Source organism: Nomascus leucogenys, chromosome 9 (genome assembly GCF_006542625.1).
Source record: "Nomascus leucogenys isolate Asia chromosome 9, Asia_NLE_v1, whole genome shotgun sequence".
NCBI lineage: Eukaryota > Metazoa > Chordata > Mammalia > Primates > Hylobatidae > Nomascus > Nomascus leucogenys.
The window spans coordinates 109,573,213-109,592,199 of NC_044389.1; the positions used below are offsets into that span (position 1 = coordinate 109,573,213).

The 18,987-nt window shown below is 41.7% G+C and overlaps 1 protein-coding gene across 2 annotated transcripts in view; it reads right to left on the minus strand.

Annotated features, from left to right (window-relative positions):
• The window catches only part of TASOR2 (transcription activation suppressor family member 2), a 79,405-nt gene extending 68,562 nt beyond the window's left edge, over positions 1 to 10,843 (minus strand). For both annotated transcript variants that reach the window (XM_030819353.1, XM_030819354.1), the window contains exon 1: positions 10,655 to 10,843. The gene's annotated coding sequence lies outside the window, so the exon portion shown is untranslated. The remainder of the gene's footprint in view (positions 1 to 10,654) is intronic.
• Between the last annotated feature and the right edge of the window lie 8,144 nt (positions 10,844 to 18,987).

An 18,987-nucleotide genomic window follows, 5' to 3' on the forward strand; every position in this document is an offset into this window, starting at 1 on the left:
CTTGACTTCAGAAGTACTGTACTTGATACCCCCAATTCCTAAAACTTTTCCAGATTCTGTGGAAAGAATCTGCTTGCTCCTTGTTGGGTTACCTCTCTTCAGCTTTCAGCATTCTCTAATTCATGAAATCATTTATTACTTGCCCATCTCCTTTCTAGTTTCCCAAATACTGATTTCAGCTATATCTTCCTCTCACCTCCTCTTGATCTTTGTGGATTTATATCCTTATTCTTTTACTATAATCTTAGAGAGACTTCCCAAGAGTATATGCAATTGAGCATGTTAGACTAAAAGTGTCTACTTAACCTATCTTAATTTCTACAATTAAAAAATGATGCAGCTACCTCCTACAATGGTAGCCACTGTTGCCATTATTTTATATTTTGTGTAATTATGAAGACCTCATTTTACTAATGTACCCACCACAGCCCTAATTACATACCAAATCAATACATACTAATTTAAATAATTAGCTGTTAGTGTACATGTATGTACTCAATAGTCATTTACTCAAATGCATAAAAAGCACAATCTAAAGATCTTCAATGATATTCTCTCAAAGCATCCTGTCCTTTTCTTGCATGATTTATAATTACATATGTGTAGTTTCTTCATTAATGTCATTTTCCCTAATAAGCCAAGCAATATCATGGCAGGAACCATATCTGTTTTGTTTACTACTGATTACTCAGCATCCAGTCCAATTCCCAGCACATAGTGTTTAGTAAATATTAATTTGGTAACTGAAGAATAAATAGTACTTGGCTATTCAATCTGTTCCAAAACTCAGAAAAAGAAATAAAACTTCTCAATTATTTTTACAAAGCAATCAGATGCGAATACCAAAACTAGACAAAACACATTAAAAAACAACAACTATAGACCAATCTCTTATGAATATTGATATAAAAATCCTAAATATATGCATTGGCAAAGTAAATCCATCAGGACATTAAAATAATAACAGATCAATTAGGGCTCATTCTAAGATGCAAAAATGGTTCAATAAATAGTAAATCCATAAAGTTAACCATACTAATAGGTCAAAGTAAAAAACCACAAAGGGGCAGCTGGGGTCTGGGATGGGGTAGGAGAGCCACATGTCAGACTGTCAAAAGGAAGTTACTATATAATGTTCACCAGATGCTTTGTAACATGCAAATTTTTGTTGCTGCACAGTATTTCTTCATTTATGCATGCTATTTTTTTACCATACTTAATCCAAAAACAAATTAAGATGCCCCCAAAGAAAACTATTTAGTAACAGTAAAAAATGTCCTACCATAAATTATTCAGGAGAAAGAAAAGCAAGTTCCAAAAGAAGTATATGTGTAATATACCATGTCTTAAAGAATATAAACTACAATTTAAACAATGGTCATCTTCTGCACACTTATCAATATCTGGTATTTTTTCTTGTTTATCTGATTGTCCTCCAACCACTAGATTAGTTTCATGAATACAGGGGCTTTGTCCTTTTCAATGTTGTATGCCAGTGCTCAGAACAGTGCCTGTTATACAGTAGGGTTTCAATAAATATTTACTTAACAAATTAATCAATTAGTTTTCCAGATCACTTTATTTCTAATTAAAGCCCCTCAGTACCCTCTCACTGCCCTCAGAACACAAAACACACCCTCCTGGCCATGGACAAGTAAAATTTGGTCCCTGCCAATTTCCTACACCTCATCTTGCTCTACTTTTCCCTGACTTACTACTGAGTGGCAGCTACATGGATCTTTCTTTTTACAGCTTTTTCCTCTTTTAAGGCCTTTGTACATACTGTTATTTCTGACCAGAATTCCTTTTTTTTCTCCCCATTCCTCCCATGGTTGAGCTCCTTCTCTTCCTTTAGTGACATCTATTTAACTCATCCACTCAGATAAACTTCTGATTACCCCACTGAAAGTGTTTTCTTTAAAATATTAGAACATGGAATTATTATAAATTTACTTTTTGGTGGGTTGGGAGAGGTCTATTTTCCCCAGCAGAATGTAAGGTTTATAGAGGCAGGCATTGTCTGTTCACCAAAGTCCCCAGTGTCCAACAGAGCTCCTAGCACCACAGTAGATAATCAAATATTCTACGAAGTTATCTTTGGGTGGGACAGGTACAGGTAGTTTTTGCTTTACTTTTTACAGCTTTATATATTATCTGAAATTTTAAATAAACATAATCTGGGTGAAATAAAGCTATTTCCACTTTAGAAAAAAGATCTCCTATCGTCCTAAGTGGCAGCCAGTTATAGTTGTGGTTTTGTGGGGGTCCCCCCCCCAGGGATGAGGTTGCCCAGGTTGGTCTTGAACCCCTGAAGTTAGTTTTTTTTTTAACGAAGAAAATGTAGAGAAAACAAATAGCATTTCCCATAAGTCAAAACAGAGACCCAGAAAACAAAGTGACCCTATTAAAAGCCAGAAAATACAATTTGAGAAATGTACAATTTTCACAGAAACTTAAACATTCATTAAAAAATTTTTTGCCACGTACAAGTTTAAACCAAGATAATCACGCACAAAGGGAGTAAAAACTAAGGTAATAACCTGCAAATACTTGAAGCACACAGTCCATGTGCAATCCCTGTTCTACATTTCAAAAGATGACCTTAGCTGTTGTAGGTTTACACAGGCACACACACAACTAGCACCATCTCTCTAGTGGTTATGCAAGGGCTCCACCACTACCACACACAATCCACTTACAATCAGGAGTGAAGTAAGCCTTCGGGTACCATACAAAAGTGTCTTTCATCACTGGGGCTCTGCTGCGGGGCCTCACTGACCCTGCCAAAGCTTCTCTCCCCACACCCTCACCAGAAGGTAAAACGCTACTAGACAGAATAGGCCCATTTTCTCGGGTCTCCTTCGCACTCAGCGCTGTAATGAGAGTCACCTCCGTGGGTGAGCCCGCCCCAAGCACAGCGGGGGTCAGAGCTTCCCACAACAGCATGGGGGACACCTGGGCCCCTCCCCGACTCACCTCATGGTGTGTGGGGGATGGGGCTGTGTCTCTGCTCCGCCGGCAGCCCCGCCGGCCCCCTCCCGTCAGCCAAGGCCAGTGCGCCAGGGCCGGGAACTCGGCGCAGGGCGTGCAGAGCGTGTAGGGCGCGGGGCCGGCAGCGCCTTTTGAAAGTCAACAAGGATGACGCCGGCTCCGCGAGCGGAGCCCACGGACTCCACAGAACGAGGGGATCCCTGTAAACCCCACTGAGCCTGCACAGCCAACAGGGCTGGGAGATCCCCGCACACTCCGTAGACCCAACGGAGCTTCTAGGGGGTGGGGACTCCACACACCAGGGAACCCTACAGAACCCGCAGGATCCCGGGACCCTGCAGACCTGGGCGCTCAGAACGGAACACAGGACAGCAAGCCAACTGCCCCCGAGTTCTTGGATGTCACACAGTAACCCCACTAGAAGGATGGTTTTAGTGCTATTTTACAAAGCTCACTCCAAGCTCCAATTTCCTTAAGTTTCCTGCCCGCAAGCCCCCAGTAAGGATATCTATCAATCTCAGGTCTAATCTAAAATCCACGTTCTTTTCACTACAGTGATCTCAAGTTATTATAACTCTTCATCCCACGTCATTTATGCAGCCTCACCGGCTACAGTTTGATGCAGCTTTTTAAATTTACTATGTAGATAATAAAAAATGTATTTATACATGTAACAAAATTAAAAGTCATAATGAATTTGGCTCTTTTTTTTTGAGACAGAGTGCAGTGGCACAATCTTGGCTCACTGCAACCTCTGCCTCCTGGGTTCAAGCGATTCTCCTGCCTCAGCCTTCTGAGTAGCTGGAATTACAGGCATGAGCCACCATGCCTAGCTAATTTTTGTATTTTTAGCAAAGGCGTTTCACCATGTTAACCTGGCTGGTCTCAAACTCCTGACCTCAACTGATCCGCCCACCTCTGTCTCCCTAAGTGCTCGGATTACAGGCGTGAGCCACCATGCCATGCCTAAATAGTTTAATACTTCACATATCTTCAGGAAAGCTGATACCAATGCCTGGGGTAGGGATGAGGTCCTTTCCCAATAAGCCATGCAGCCCTAACAAAATTCACGAAAAATTACATCAAATGGAGGTGCAGGGGGAAAATGAAGTATTTGGCCTGACCTAAGGACATCTTTACTCATTATGTTTTAACTAAGCAACCTAAGATACCCATATGCATTGCCCAGAAGAAAGCCTAATTAGTAGATCTTATTCATCATTACCATTAGTGCGTTGTATAGCATATAGGATAATTTGAACTTATAAAGCAAGTTAAATTCATAAACAATTATGTAGATTAACAAAGAGCTATTCAAAATAAAAAATTCACTAAGGTATTTAGTATATCCAGTAGGAGAGAAATTACCTTTTTTAAAAACTTTTTTTTGGAATTATACCGCTTGAGTAAAGTGTATTACACCTATGTACTATGACTTTTTCATTTAGCTGTGGCTTATTTTTGGATTTAATATTCAATTTTTGAAGACTGTTCTAACATTCTCAAAATCCAGTCTACCATAAAAAGTATTTTTGGTAATCAGGCTGATGCTTACAAACACCACAATTTTTTTCCTGCTACATTATGTAAAAACAAAAATTCTTTAGAGACCATACTTTTTATATTCAAGATCATATAACTTTTTTTTTTTTTTGAGACGGAGTCTCTCTGTTGTCAGGCTGGAGTGCAGTGGCGTGATCTCGGCTCACTGCAATCTCTGCCTCCCAGGTTCAAGCGATTCCCCTGCCTCAGCCTCCCAAGAAGCTGGGACTACAGGCGTGCACCATCATGCCCAGCTAATTTTTTGAATTTTAGTAGTGACGGGGTTTCACCATGTTGGCCAGGATGGTCTTGATCTCCTGACTTCGTGATCCACCTGCCTCGGCCTCCCAAAGTGCTGGGATTACAGGCGTGAGCCACCGCGCCCAGCCTCAAGATCATATAATTTTCATTAGAATTATTTCAAAGTTTATATGGTGACTTTTTAAGACATCTCTATACAGTAATGACCACTGTTCTGGCTCCTCATCAACTGGGTTTATGAGTTTGTGCTTTGGCATTAAACTGTCTTTCGCCGGTATAAAATGGTTGTATCATATTCATTAATATACTTATTGCAAGGATACATACTGTTAAGTAGTTTTGTCCCTCTTACAAAAAAATCCCGAGAATAAATTTCTCTCAGAAACAATTATATTTCAAGACCCACTTTTGGGTACTCTTGATTATTACATATGACAAAAGAGAAAGTGACATCTGATTTATGCCAGAATAAAGATAATTACGAATGGCCACCACCTCTACATGTAGCCCTTGCAAAATGTCCTGGGCACAGATAAATAAGGGATATGCACAAGGGTAAAGTAGGTGCCCCAACTGGACAAACCTCAGGCATTGGGGTCTTGAATATTCTTTCTCCTAATGAGGGAGCAGATGTACATGAAAGGTTCTTAACAGGGTCTATTTCACCATGCCAAGGAGGGTAGTGAATCTTTATAGAAAATATTAGCAAGGGATTTAGTTCTCCAATTAAATGTAATTAAAATCTTACTAGGAGAAAACAAAGTACACTCCAGATACCTTTCTTATGATAAAAACCGTAATTTTAAAAAGCAAATTAAAAAAGCCAACTAAGCCAATCAATAAAAGCAAAAGCTGGTTATTTGTAGAGTAATCATAAAATAGGTAATCTTTTAGCAAATATAAACAAGAAAAAAGGAAAAAATTAAATATTGAAAACAAAGATGATACAACTACAAATACAAGAAAGACATTTCTAAAATTATAAATCACCATGTATAATTTACATCAATAAATCTGAAAACTATAAAAACATAATTTACCAACATTGGTCTAAATGGAAAAAACATTTAAATAAACCAATAATGATGAAGAAAATGAAAAGAGTAGTCAAAAACTCTACCCCTCTTCCAAAAGACCAGTTCCAGAGATTCACTGTTTTACTTTTAACTTATCAAAAATCCACAATTATCAAAAATTATCAAAAATCCATAAGTTTGGCAACGTATGTCTGTTGGGGAAGCTGTGGGAAACAAAGTGAAAGAGTAAAAGACCAGAAGAGAATATTTACTATGTAGATAATAAAAAAATTATTTATACATTAAGATAAATAAAACAAATGGAAATTCACATTTAATAAATTATGAATAAACACTTTTAAAAACACCTCCAATTTACAGATTTAAGAAGACAATCCCAAGCTAGATACATACATGCTTGTTTTTTTGTTTTTTGAGACAGAGTCTTGCTCTGTCGCCCAGGCTGGAGTGCAGTGGCGTGATCTCTGCTCACTGCAACCTCCGCCCCCCGAGTTCGAGCCATTCTTCTGCCTCAGCCTACCGAGTAGCTGGGACTACAGGTGCGCACCCCCATGCCAGGATAATTTTTATATTTTTAGTAGAGACAGAATTTCACCATATTGGTCAGGCTGGTCTCGAACTCCTGACCTCGTGATCTGCCCGCCTCGGCCTCCCAAAGTACTGGGATTACAGGCGTGAGCCACCGCGCCCGGCCAATACATACATGTTAACAGCAAAACAGCAAAAAGCTAAAGATCAAAACAAACAACAAAAGAACCCCCAACAAACAGAACAAAATGAATTGATAGACTGATGGTGACTTTTCAATAGCAATAATGAAAGCCAAAAGACAGAGGAATAAGATCTTCAGCATGTTAAAAGAAAACAATTGCCAACTTTTGTATTCAGCAAAAACATCGTTCAAGAATGGCTGCAAAATAAAGACATTTTCAGGTGAACAAAAATTGAGTGTTCATCATCAATAGATCTTCAATAAAAGCCATTCCAAAGGTTGTACTTTTTAAAGGAGACAGGGTCTTGCTCTGTCACCCAGGAAGGAGTGCAGTGGCATGACCATGGCTCACTGCAATATCAACCTCCTGGGCTCAAGCAATCCTCCCACCTCAGCCTTCCAAGTAGCTGGGACCACAGGTGTGTGCTACCACGCTCAGCTAATTTTTTTTTTGGTAAAGATGGGGTCTCACTATGTTGCCCAGGCTGCTCTCAAACCTGGCTCAAGCAATCCTCCCAGCTCGACTTCCCAGTGCTAGGATCACAGACATGAGCCCACGCACCCAACCAATTTTCTGAAATTATATAATGAAACGTGTCATCATGTGAAAGAGCTGCATAATTCAGTGAACCAATATTTTCCAAACGACCCGTGTGTAGGTAAAAGAGCCCTTGAAAGTGCAAGGTAGGTCAATGGATTTTAATGTTAGAGCATGAGAAGTTCATTCATATGATTTCCAATTCCAAACTGCAGCTAACGTTTAACAAATTGTTAGGGACTGGATGTTATAGTCCCAGTGCTTTGGGAGGTGAGGCAGGGGGACTGATAGAGGCCAGCAGTTCGAGACTAGCTTGGGCAACATAGCAAGACTCTGTCTCTACAAAAAAAAAAAAAAAAATTAAAAATTAGCTGGGCCTGGTGGTGTGTGCCTGTAGTCCTAGTTACTCAGGAGGCTGAGGCAGGATTGTTGGAACCCAGGAGTTGGAGGCTGTAGTGAGCTATGATCACATCACTGTACTCCAGCCTGGGCGACACACTGTCCTAAAAAACAAAACAGAAACAAAAACACAAAACTGTTAGGTTTTGATGAGTATCAAAAAAGAACATAATCATCTGAAAAGATTAGTAAAATATTCGTCTCTTTTCTAACAATTCAGCTGAATGAGGCTGGATTTTCTTCATGCACTTCAACCAAAATAATACATGGCAACACCATGAATACGAAAGCAGATGAGACTCTAGTCATTAAAGGAGACATTCAGCATATTTGCAAAAATGTACAAAAATCCCATTCTTGTCACTGATTTTGGGGGGATAAAATATGTTAAGATGTAATGGGTTACTATATTTAAAGGTACCAATAAATAAACATACATTTCAAATTTATCAGTTTTAATATCTAATATGGTAATTATCAATTGATATAATCCAATAAACAAAAGATCTTTGGGATCTTCAGTGGTCTTTTGAGACGGAGTCTCACTCTGTCACCCAGGCTGCAGTACAGTGACATGACCTTGGCTCACTGCAATCTGCCTCCCAGGTTCAAGTGATTCTCTAGTCTCGGCCTCCCGAGTAGCTGGGACTACCCGCACCTGCCACCACGCCCGGCTAATTTTTGTACTTTTAGTAGAGATGGTGTTTCACCATGTTGGCCAGGCTGGTCCCTAACTCCTGACCTCAAGTGATCCGCCTGCCTTGGCCTCCCAAAGTGCTGGGATTACAGGCGTGAGCCACTGTGCCTGGCCCCCTCAGTGGTTCTTAAAAAGTGTAAAGGGGTCCTGGGAATAAAGTTTCTAAACTGCTAAACTATAGGCAGGTGCTTTAACATGAGAGAATCTCAGAAACAATGTTTAACAAAAGTAACTCATAGAATACAGAATATGACTTTATTTAAATAAAGTTCAAAAACAGGTAAGAGTAAACAATGCTAGTTATCTATATAGGTGATAAAACTGTTTAAAAAGGCAAGGGAATAATTAACACAAAATTAATAATGGCCATGGTAATGGGGGGCAGGGAACACATTCCTCCTGGGGTAGAAACACACAAAAGGTTTCTAAACTAAAGTTTCTAAAGCTTTTATTAATTTTTGTTATGAAATGTGCCATTAATATGTACTGACAAAAAGCATATTTATTACACAGATACGCTTTGTCAGTACATATTAATGACATTTCACAATAAAAATTTTTAAAGAAGAAAAAGGGAGACGTACATATTCTCCTAGAAGGAAAAACTCAAATGAATATCTCTTCTCAAATTATAAATTCAACACCATCACAAACAATATCCTAAGATTTTCTATAGGACTTAAAAAGATAGTTCTAATTTCTTCTGGAAGAAAAAATGCAAAAGAAAAACCCAAAGCTCTTTTTCAAAAGAAAGTACCAAAATATAAAACTATGATAATTAAAATGCTATGGTAATAGTTACATGGGCGAAAGAAAAGAGAGCTCAGACCCAATAAAAACATCAGCAAATGATATGACCTGGCTAAAAAGATTTAACTTTTGTATTCACCAAGGAAGATGAAAATTAAAATAGAATGTTACTTCAATTACTAGGTGGCTAAGATATTTTAAAAATGCCATTATCATCCAGTGCTGGCTAGCATGGAGATAAAAACACATCTTTTGAGCGAGTGAACATAAAAAGGTACAATCATTTCAGGAAAATTTAGCAACATTATTATGCAGCACTCTCATAAGGAATCAATTCTACAGAAATGCTATCATGACCACCTGAAGCACTGTTTATAACAGCAAGAGATAATCACTGCAGTATTGTCAGTTACAGGGATATCTTGAAAACAACTTGAATGTCTACCAATAGAAGAATGAGATTCACTTGATAAATACATGCCATATCGCTCTATTTTTACTAAATAGATATTATACTGTATTTAACAAACACCATGTCTCAGTCAAGTTCTTAGGCACTTCACCGATTTTAACCCATTTTAACAACTATGTTTGGACCACAGGAGATGCTTATAATCTCCCTTAAAGAAAATTAGTTACATTTGGGCAAATGTTCTGTATACACAAAATTTCAAATACACCGTCTTTGTCTTCCTTAAAGTAATTGTGGACCTTTTGTCACCCTTTTTCTGGCCTGGCTTAGTTATTTATTAATGTACAGTACAGGACATACTGCATACAGCCAGCCATTCCTATAAGGCAGTTTTTCAGCAGAAGGGTATTCTTGCACCGTTAGGGGACACTGCTTTGCTATAAACCTCCTAGGCAGGATTACCGCCAGGCTCACCCCTAGTTTTATTCACGGAACACTGTAGACTCTAGGATCGCGAATGCTATTCCAATAATACCATACACTTGTATGCCACATATTTAAGTTTTGGATACACTTTCATGAACCTTACTATTCTAATTTTACCTTACAGGGAGAATAAGGAAGAGTAAGCGTGGTTTGTTTAAATTTACAGATTTCAAACAGACAAGAAGCGATTAAGAGAAACTTGAGAATTCCCAAAGTAATCTTCCTCAAAATTTCAGTCATTAACCCAGTTCTCCCACGAAACGCTGCTTGGCGCCGCCTTCAGACAAACTTCTGTGTTGCTTGCTCTCACCAAGTTATCCTAACGCTCATGCACGGCTTGCGTTTGCTGCTAAAATGACCCTCCCTTCGGAGAGACCTGTTTTACCCTAAAAAGAAAACGTGGCGCATTGCCATGAAGTCTCGAGTAGCAGCAGGCTTCACACAGAACCCGCAGGAAATGATTTCCCAGCCGGTGCAAAACCGAAGACGGAAACTTCAGCCAAGAACTTATCATCATATCCCTGAGGATGCAGCTGTCCCCTGACAGGCGACGCAAACGAAACGCCTCAAAAAGGGGCAAGATGACACGGTTAGGATCTCCCTGCCGGCGACACTGAGCGCGGCCACAGGTTGTAGCGCAGGCAGAAGGTTGAGTCATCTAGAAGGCGCCGACCCCTCCCACCCCGTCACCCGGAGCGCGGCAAAACGCCTCGCAGCCAAGCCCTCGACCCTCGCAGCCAAGCCCCGGCAGCTGCCCGAGCGCTCAGCCTCGGGGACCCGCCATCCTCCTCGCAGGGTTCCCGGGCGCCCAGGCCGAGGAGGGGCTTACCCGTCCTTGGCGTGGCCGCCGCCCCCGAGGACCTGAGATCCCGGCTCGGCCTCCTTCCCATGCTTCTCCCGGCCGTGCTCTGCGTCCTCCCGGGCCCTCGCGACACCGGCGCACGTGGGAAGCACCAGTCGCCGGCTCCGCGCTCCCGCGGGGAGACCCCTCAGGGGAACGCCGTCCGCCCCGGCCCCGGGGTCCTCGCCGCGGGCGCTGACAGGGACGCCGCGCCCGCCCGCGCTCTGTCTCCCGTCAGGGTCACAGGCGAGAAGCAACCCCGGGACGCCCGGCAGCCTGCGAGAACATGTCGACTTTCTCTCTGACCGGCGCTAGCAACCGGAAGCAAAACCTCGCAGCCAAAGGAAAAGAAAAGGGGAGGAGGGGGGGCAAAAAAAGAAAGTGAAAATTGAAGGGAGGCGTCCCCCTCAGAGATGGGAACCAATCGCCGGGAAGAAACCAAGGCGCAGGCGCGGACCGAGGTCAGCGTCCACGCGGCGCTCGCGTCTCCCCTCTGCGCAGACGTAAGGCCATAGCTCGCACCTGATTGGGCGGCCGATCCCGGCGAGCGCGTGGTGTCTCGCGTTGCCGACCCTTAACAGGATGCGGAAGATGCCCTTGGGAAGAGGCGGGAGAGGCCCTCTCGGCTGACCTAGCATTCTGTGGCTGTGGCCCACGTGGTCGCCTTCGGTCGCCTTCTCCCTTCTCTGCGTTTCCTTACGCAGGTGCTGCTGCAAGAACAGTTTATTTGTCTGGCCCAAATGCGACATTTTTGAAATCTTGCCCTTGTTTTAGTCCATATAGCAGGTGTGGCTGTTACCGCTAGGAAAGCACCTCTGGAAATTTATAACACATGCACAGAGAGCTAAGGTGACCATAAATAAAGTGACCATCAATAAATTCAGGTTTATCCTTGCCCATGATAAATAGTCATGCACACATAATTTAACTGTAGGGACACCTTATGAGAGAGATGCCTCATTAGGCAATTTGGTCCTTGAGTGAACTCATAGAAACCTGGAAGCATAACCTACTGCATACTTACACCATAAGCCATAACCCATTACTCCTGGCTACAAACCCATGCTGTATGTTATTGTACTGAATACTGTAGACAATTATAACACAATGGTAAGTATTTGTATAAGCATATCTAGACATAGAAAAGATACAATACAAATACAGTATAAAAGATAAATAATGGTACACCTGTGTAAGGCATTCTCACGAATGGAACTTGCAGTACTGGGAGTTGCTCTGGGTGAGTCTGTGAGTGAGCAATGAGAATGTGAAGGTCTGGGACATTACTGTACACTCTTGTAGACTTTATAAACACTGTACACCTAAGCTACACTGAATTTATGTTTTAAAATTTTTTTCATAATTAACCTTAGCTTACTGTAACTTTTTAACTTTTTAAAACTTTTTAAAAACTTTTTAAGACTCTTGTAATAATACTTAGCTTAAAACAGCCACATTGTACAGCTGTACACAAACATTTTCTTTATATCCTTAATCTGAAAGTTTTTTTTCTAATTTTTAAAATTTTTAATTTACTTTTTAAACTTTTTTGTTAAAAACTAAGACACAAACACACATTAACCTAGGCCTACACAGGGTCAGGATCATCGATATCATTGTCTTCACCTCCATTTTGTCCCGTTGGAGGGTCTTCAAGGGCAACTACATGCATGGAGCTGTCATCTTTTATGATAACAATGCCTTCATCTGGATATTTCTTGAAGAACCTGCCTAAGGTTGTTTTTCAATTCACTTTAAAATAGGAGGACATTCTAAACAATAAAAGTATAGTAAATAAATAAGCCAGTAACATAGTCTATGATCACGATCAAGTATTATGTACTGTACATAATTGTGTATGCTATACTTTTTTTTTTTTTTTTTTTGGAGATGGAGTCTCACTCTGTCACCCAGGTTGGAGTTCAGTGGCACGATCTCAGCTCACTGCAACCTCCACCTCCCAGGTTCAAGCAATTTTCCTGCCTCAGCCTCCTGAGTAGCTGGGATTATAGGCACCCACCACCACACCCAGCTAATTTTTGTATTTTTAGTAGACAAGGTTTCGGCATGTTGGCTAGGCTGGTCTCGAACTCCCGACCTCAGGTGATCTGCCCGCCTCAGCCTCCCAAAATGCTGGGATTACAGCGTGAACCACTGCGCCTGGCCATGTGTGCTGTACTTTTATATGACTGTCAGTGCAGTAGATTCATTTACACCAGCATCACCAGAAACACATGAGTAATGTGTTGCTGTATGAAATTATGATGGCTACAACATCACTAGGCAATAGAACTTTTCAGCTCTATTATAATCATATAAGATCACTGTTGGTTGTGTGGTCTGTTGTTAACTGAAACATTAAGTGACATATGACTGTACCAATGAGAGAGATTAAGTACTAGTGAACATGTGTCATGAGTCAAGCACTGTGCTGGCAATACCAAGAGATTCAGTCATTGTGTTTCCTGTTTACTGTAACCAGGTGCTGCAATAGACACTGGTTTTACAATCATGAACAGACTAGATAAGGACCCTGCCCATAATGGAATTTATTCCAGAGGTGAGTGACAAACACAGGTAAATCACCACAACAACAAAATAGAATTTCAGATAACAATACATGCTGTGAAAACTCACTGGAAATGCCAGTGGATGGGACTGGGGGCTGGGGGCCAAGGACAGAAGCAGCGGAACTACAAGATCTTACTGAAATGGGCACATTTGAGGTCAAACCCTAAAGATCAAAACTGATAGAACCAAAGCTTGGAATACATGGAGAAAGAGCTTTCCAGGCAGAAGGAAAAGCAAGTGCAAAGGACTTGAGAAGTGAAATCAAACCTATTCAAGAACAGAAGAAGGCTGACTGTGGAAGTAGAGAGTGAACTATAACAACTGTTTTAATAGTGCACAAAACTGGAATGTACAACTCCATGATTTATCACAAGGCGAATATTCATGAAACCAACACCCCCATCAAGAAATAGAACATTGCCAGTACCCCACCCCTCTTCCCTAGCCTAAGCACTATTCTGACTTCCATGGTAATCTCTTCTTTGCTTTTAAAAGTAAGTTTGCCAACTAAATATGCATTCTGAAACTACTCTTGCTCCTTCCCGGTTTATTCTTTACAGGCATTTCCCCCAATAAATCTCCTGTATGTCTGCTTTTCAGAGACCAGGAACTGATACAAGTAAATACTAAGAGTGGTCCAAGAAAAGAGAAGGCCAGCTGGGGTTTGGGAATTGGGTCACTCATGGTCCTGATGGCAAAAAGGGGCTCATTCCAAGAGGAGTGTGAAGTATAGGACAGATCTTGGTAACAAGTGGTGGCCTGAATGGTGACGATTTCACCAGAGTTAACCCAGGAGAAGTGACGACTATGCAGGTGTGAGCTCACAATAAGAGAGGTGGTCACAGAGCTGAGGTACTAGAGGATCTAAGGTAATTGAGGCAGGTGGGGTCTGATAGAAGCTAGAGGTCACAATTACTCTAATGACTGGCAGAGGTGGAGAGGCAGCCCACGGGGCCTGGCCCTTAGAGAGGGCAGATAGGACATAATATTCCAAAATAAATGGGCAGCTAGTGAGTGTTCTACATAGTATCCGCAACTAGGAGAAGGCCAGGAAGGAGAAGAGGGAAGCTGGAGGTGGAGATGGAGCAGAAGTAGCCCCAATTCCTATCACTTCCACGGGGAGACATCCATTCCCAAACTCCCTGCCAGGGTGGAGATCCTGGTCGGTCTCCAAAAAGGTGTCTCACATGTGCCAGAAAAAAAAAAAGAAAAAATTAAATAAACAACCCTAAAATGTGTCCTCTTCTCAGGAGACTCAGTACCTGCCCTTCAAATCCCAAGCTAAAGCTGCTGCCAGGGCACTTAGACTCTTGCGTCCAGGCAGCAGCAGGCGCAAACAGCTGTGACTTTCTTGACAGTAGTGATTGCTGCCGATGGGTAGGAGGAGGTAGAGCTGTCTTTGCACACGGGAAGGAACACTTGTACAATCCAGGGGTGCACTTGGGGGCCTCTTGGTACTCCCTTGTCCCATTGTAACTGTTGATGGACACAGGCAGAAATTCCAGCCTTAGAAATGTATGATGATTATGAGTTCAGGCCCCTCGAGTGTCAAGGTTTGAGTCATGTTACAAGGTGAGCCACGAAGACTTACTGAGGTGATAGCTGAGAGGGATAGGAAAATTTAAAATATGGTGGAGGAAGAAGAGGATGAGTGCCCATTGAAGCCCTGAGATTAACTGCAGAGACAGATCCTATTTGTACCACTGACCTTTTTCTAAGTTCCCCATTGAGAGGCTCTTGGGAATCATAGAGAAACTGCTCCCCTAAATACGTATGGAGAAATAGATTTATCTGGTGGAAGGAGGTAACTGTGGTAGTGATGGAAGTGATCTTTCTAAAGAGAAGGTGCTCTGGGAGCAGAGTTGACTCACAGATTCCAACTTCCACCCCACTGGAGCCACCATGCCTCTCATCCTTCCTCTAGGATGTTCCCAGACAGTGGCTGAGCACAGCAGGGATACGAGTGCTCGTCCAAGTCTGCCTGAACCCTCCAATGGGCAACTTTGCTCAGGCACTCTCCAAAAGCCTGGCAAAGCTACGCTCAGACCTGAGCTGTGATCTGAGACTCGTTATATCCAGACCTTCCTTATTGCTCTTCTTTCACAGATACTAGGCTTTTATCTTCATCTGTGCATTCTCCCACAATACCCCTGTACCTCCCCGTTTATTCTTCATGGAATTTTCCCTAATAAATCTATTGCACGTCTAGCCCATCTCGGTGTCTGCTTCTTGGAGTACTGAAACTGACACACTGCCCAATAAGCCTTTGGGGAGCACTCCTAACCCTGGCTTATTTCATTGTCTGCTTCTCAGAGAACATAACAGCACTCTTATAATCTTACTAAAAATGCAAATGCTGGGCCGCACACCTGAAGTTTCTTTTTTTTCTTTCTTTTTTTTTTTGAGACAGAGTCTCACTCCGTTGCCCAGGCTGCAGCGCAGTGGCGTGATCTTGGCTCACTGCAACCTCTGCCTCCCAGGTTCAAGCAATTCTCCTGCCTCAGCCTCCCAAGTAGCTGGGACTACAGGCACCCGTCATCACGTCCAGATAATTTTTGTATTTTTAGTAGAGACCGGGTTTCACCATGTTGGCCAGGCTGGTCTTCAACTCCTGACCTTAGGTGATTTGCCTGCCTCGGCCTCCCAAAGTGCTGGGATTACAAGCATGAGCCACTGTGGCTGGCTTTGAAGTTCTTTTTAACTAGGTAAGGGTGGGGGCCCAGGAACTTGTTTTTCTTATTGGTGTCTCAGGTACCTGTGTTGCAGTTAAAATTAGATGATAGATACTATTTAATTTTCAACATTAATTACTCTAACACTATCAAACTAATATGAGTACTGAAATTAATCTTTATATTTAAAAGAAAACAGAAGAAATTCCAGCCAAAAGGCACATGCTTACCCAAAGGGATCTATGGATTCAATGCAATCTGTGCCAAAATACTGATGACATTCTTTATAGAAATGGAATTAAAAACCCTAAAATTTATATGGAACCACGAAAGTTCAGAAATAGCCAATACAATCTTGATCAAAAAGAACAAAGCTAAGGCCAGGCTGATGCCTGTAATCCCAGCACTTTGACAGGCCAAGGCAGGTGAATTGCTTAAGTCCAGGAGTTTGAGACCTGCCTGGGTGACATGGTGAAACCCCATCTCTACAAAAAATACAAAAATTAACCTGGCATGGTGGTGCTTGCCTGTAGTCCCAGCTGCTCAGGAGGCTGAGGTAGTAGGATTGCTTGCGCATGGGAGGATCTCTTGAGGCTGTGAGGTGGAGGTTGCAGTGAGCCAAGATCGCATCAGTGTACTCCAGCCTGGGTGACAGAGCAAGACCATGTCTCAAAAAACAAAACAAAACAGGCCGGGTACGGTGGCTCACGTCTGTAATCCCAGCACTTTGGGAGGCCGAGGCAGATGGATCACGAAGTTAGGAGATCAAGACCATCCTGGCCAACATGGTGAAACCCCGTCTCTACTAAAAATACAAAAACTAGCTGGGCGTGGTGGTGTGCTACTCAGGAGACTGAGGCAGGAGAATCGCTTGAACCTGGGAGGCAGAGGTTGCAGTGAGCCGAGATCGTGCCACTGCACTCCAGCCTGGTCAAAAAAAAAAAGAAATGATAAATGTTTGAGGTGATAAATATGTTAATTACCCTAATTTTGTTATTACTCACTGTATGCATGTATCAAACAATCATGCCATATCCCATAAATATAGATAATTATTGTATCAATTTAAAATAAAACCTAAAAAGGTCATGTGATATAATATTACAATTTATTGTAATGTTATTTAACAGGACCTACCTCATAGGGTTAATATGAGGATCAAATGTGATCATGTATATACCATAATTTCTTAGCACATGGACTGAGAGGTGTTAAAAGAGTTAAAAAAGTGTTATTTTAATGGATCGGTTTGATCATCCCTAGACCAACTCATCAAATTTATTATCACAAAAAGAAGGAAAGCCAGACATCATAGGCTTCCAGATTTAATGCAACAGGAAGTTTACGATCTATGAAGTCTTCTTACCAAAAAACCTGGATCTAATTAAGCATCTAGACTATAGATGCACCTTCCACTGTACAGAAAATATGGGGAACAAAGAACATGTTTCATGACACCACAAGGATGCAATCAGCAAAATCTAGAATTTCTTTAAAAAATACATCATAAGTTGGGCACAGTGGTGCGTGCCTGTAGTCTCAGTTACTCAGGAAGCTGAGACAGGAGGTGATATGGTTTGGATTTGTGTCCCCGCCCAAATTTCATGTTGAATTGTAATCCCCAGTGTTGGAGGAGGAGGGGCCTGGTAGGAGGTGATTGGATCATGGGGGCAGATTTCCCTCTTGCTGTTCTCATGATAGTGAGTTCTCACGATCTGATTGTTTAAAAATGTGTAGCACCTCCCCCTTCTTTCTCTTCCTCCTGCTTCCCCTTTACCTTCTGCCATGATTATAAGTTTCCTAAGGCCTCCCACCCATGATTCCTGTACAGCCTGCAGAACTGTGAGCCAGTTAAACCTCTTTTGTTTATATATTACCCAGTCTCAGGTATTTCTTTTCTTTTCTTTTTTTTTTTTTTTTTGAGACGGAGTCTCCCTCTGTCGCCCATGCTGGAGTGCAGTGGCGTGATCACTGCTCACTGCAAGCTCTGCCTCCCGGGTTCTCGCCCTTCTCCTGCCTCAGCCTCCCGAGTAGCTGGGACTACAGGCGCCTGTCACCATGCCTGGCTAATTTTTTTATTTTTAGTAGAAACAGGGTTTCACCATGTTAGCCAGGTTGGTCTTGATCACCTGACCTCATGATCCTCCCACCTTGGCCTCCCAAAGTGCTGGGATTACAGGCATGAGCCACGCGCCTGGCCCGGTCTCAGGTATTTCTTTATAGCAGTGAGAGAACGGACATAATACAACAGGATTGCTTGAGCCCAGGAGTTCAAGGCTGTAGTGCGGGAGGATGGCACCTATGAATAGCCACTAAACTCCAGTTTGGGCAACACTGCGAGACCCTTTCTGTAACAACAACAACAAAAAAAGGTGGAGACTGTCAGATTCCAAGTATAGGTGAGGTAGAAGGGATGTGCTGTAAACATAAAAAACATAGGATGGGAGCAAAAGAATGAAAAAATCCATACATGCCAACACTAATTGTAAGAAAGCTGAAGTGGCCATATTTACATCAGACAATGTAGACTTTCTAGCAAAAAATATTACCAGAGATAAAGAGGGACATTTAATAATGATCAAAGGGTCAATTTATCAAGAAAATACAGTATTAATAGTGTATGAATTTAGTAAAAAAGCTTCAATAAACATGAGGAAAAATGTGACAACTGAAAAAGAAAAACACAGATTCAGATTCACAGTTGGAAACTGGCCTCAGTCTCTCAGGAAATTATAGAAGAATATAGAAAATCAGAAGGGTAGAGAAGACTTGGGTAACATTGTCAAACAATGTGCTCTGACTAAAATTTATAGACAGTTCACCTGACTGCCAAATATATGTTCTATTAATGTGTATAGGGAACATTCAGTAAGATAGACCATATGCTGCACTATAATATAAATCTTAATAAGTTTAAAAGGATTGAAATACTATAGAGTATATTATGTATAGATTCTGTATTAAATTAGAACTCAATGACAAGATGATATCTGGAAAATTTCCAAATGTTTGGAAATTAGAACACACATGTCTATATAAGCCACAGATCCAAGAAGAGATCATAAGAAATGTTAGAAA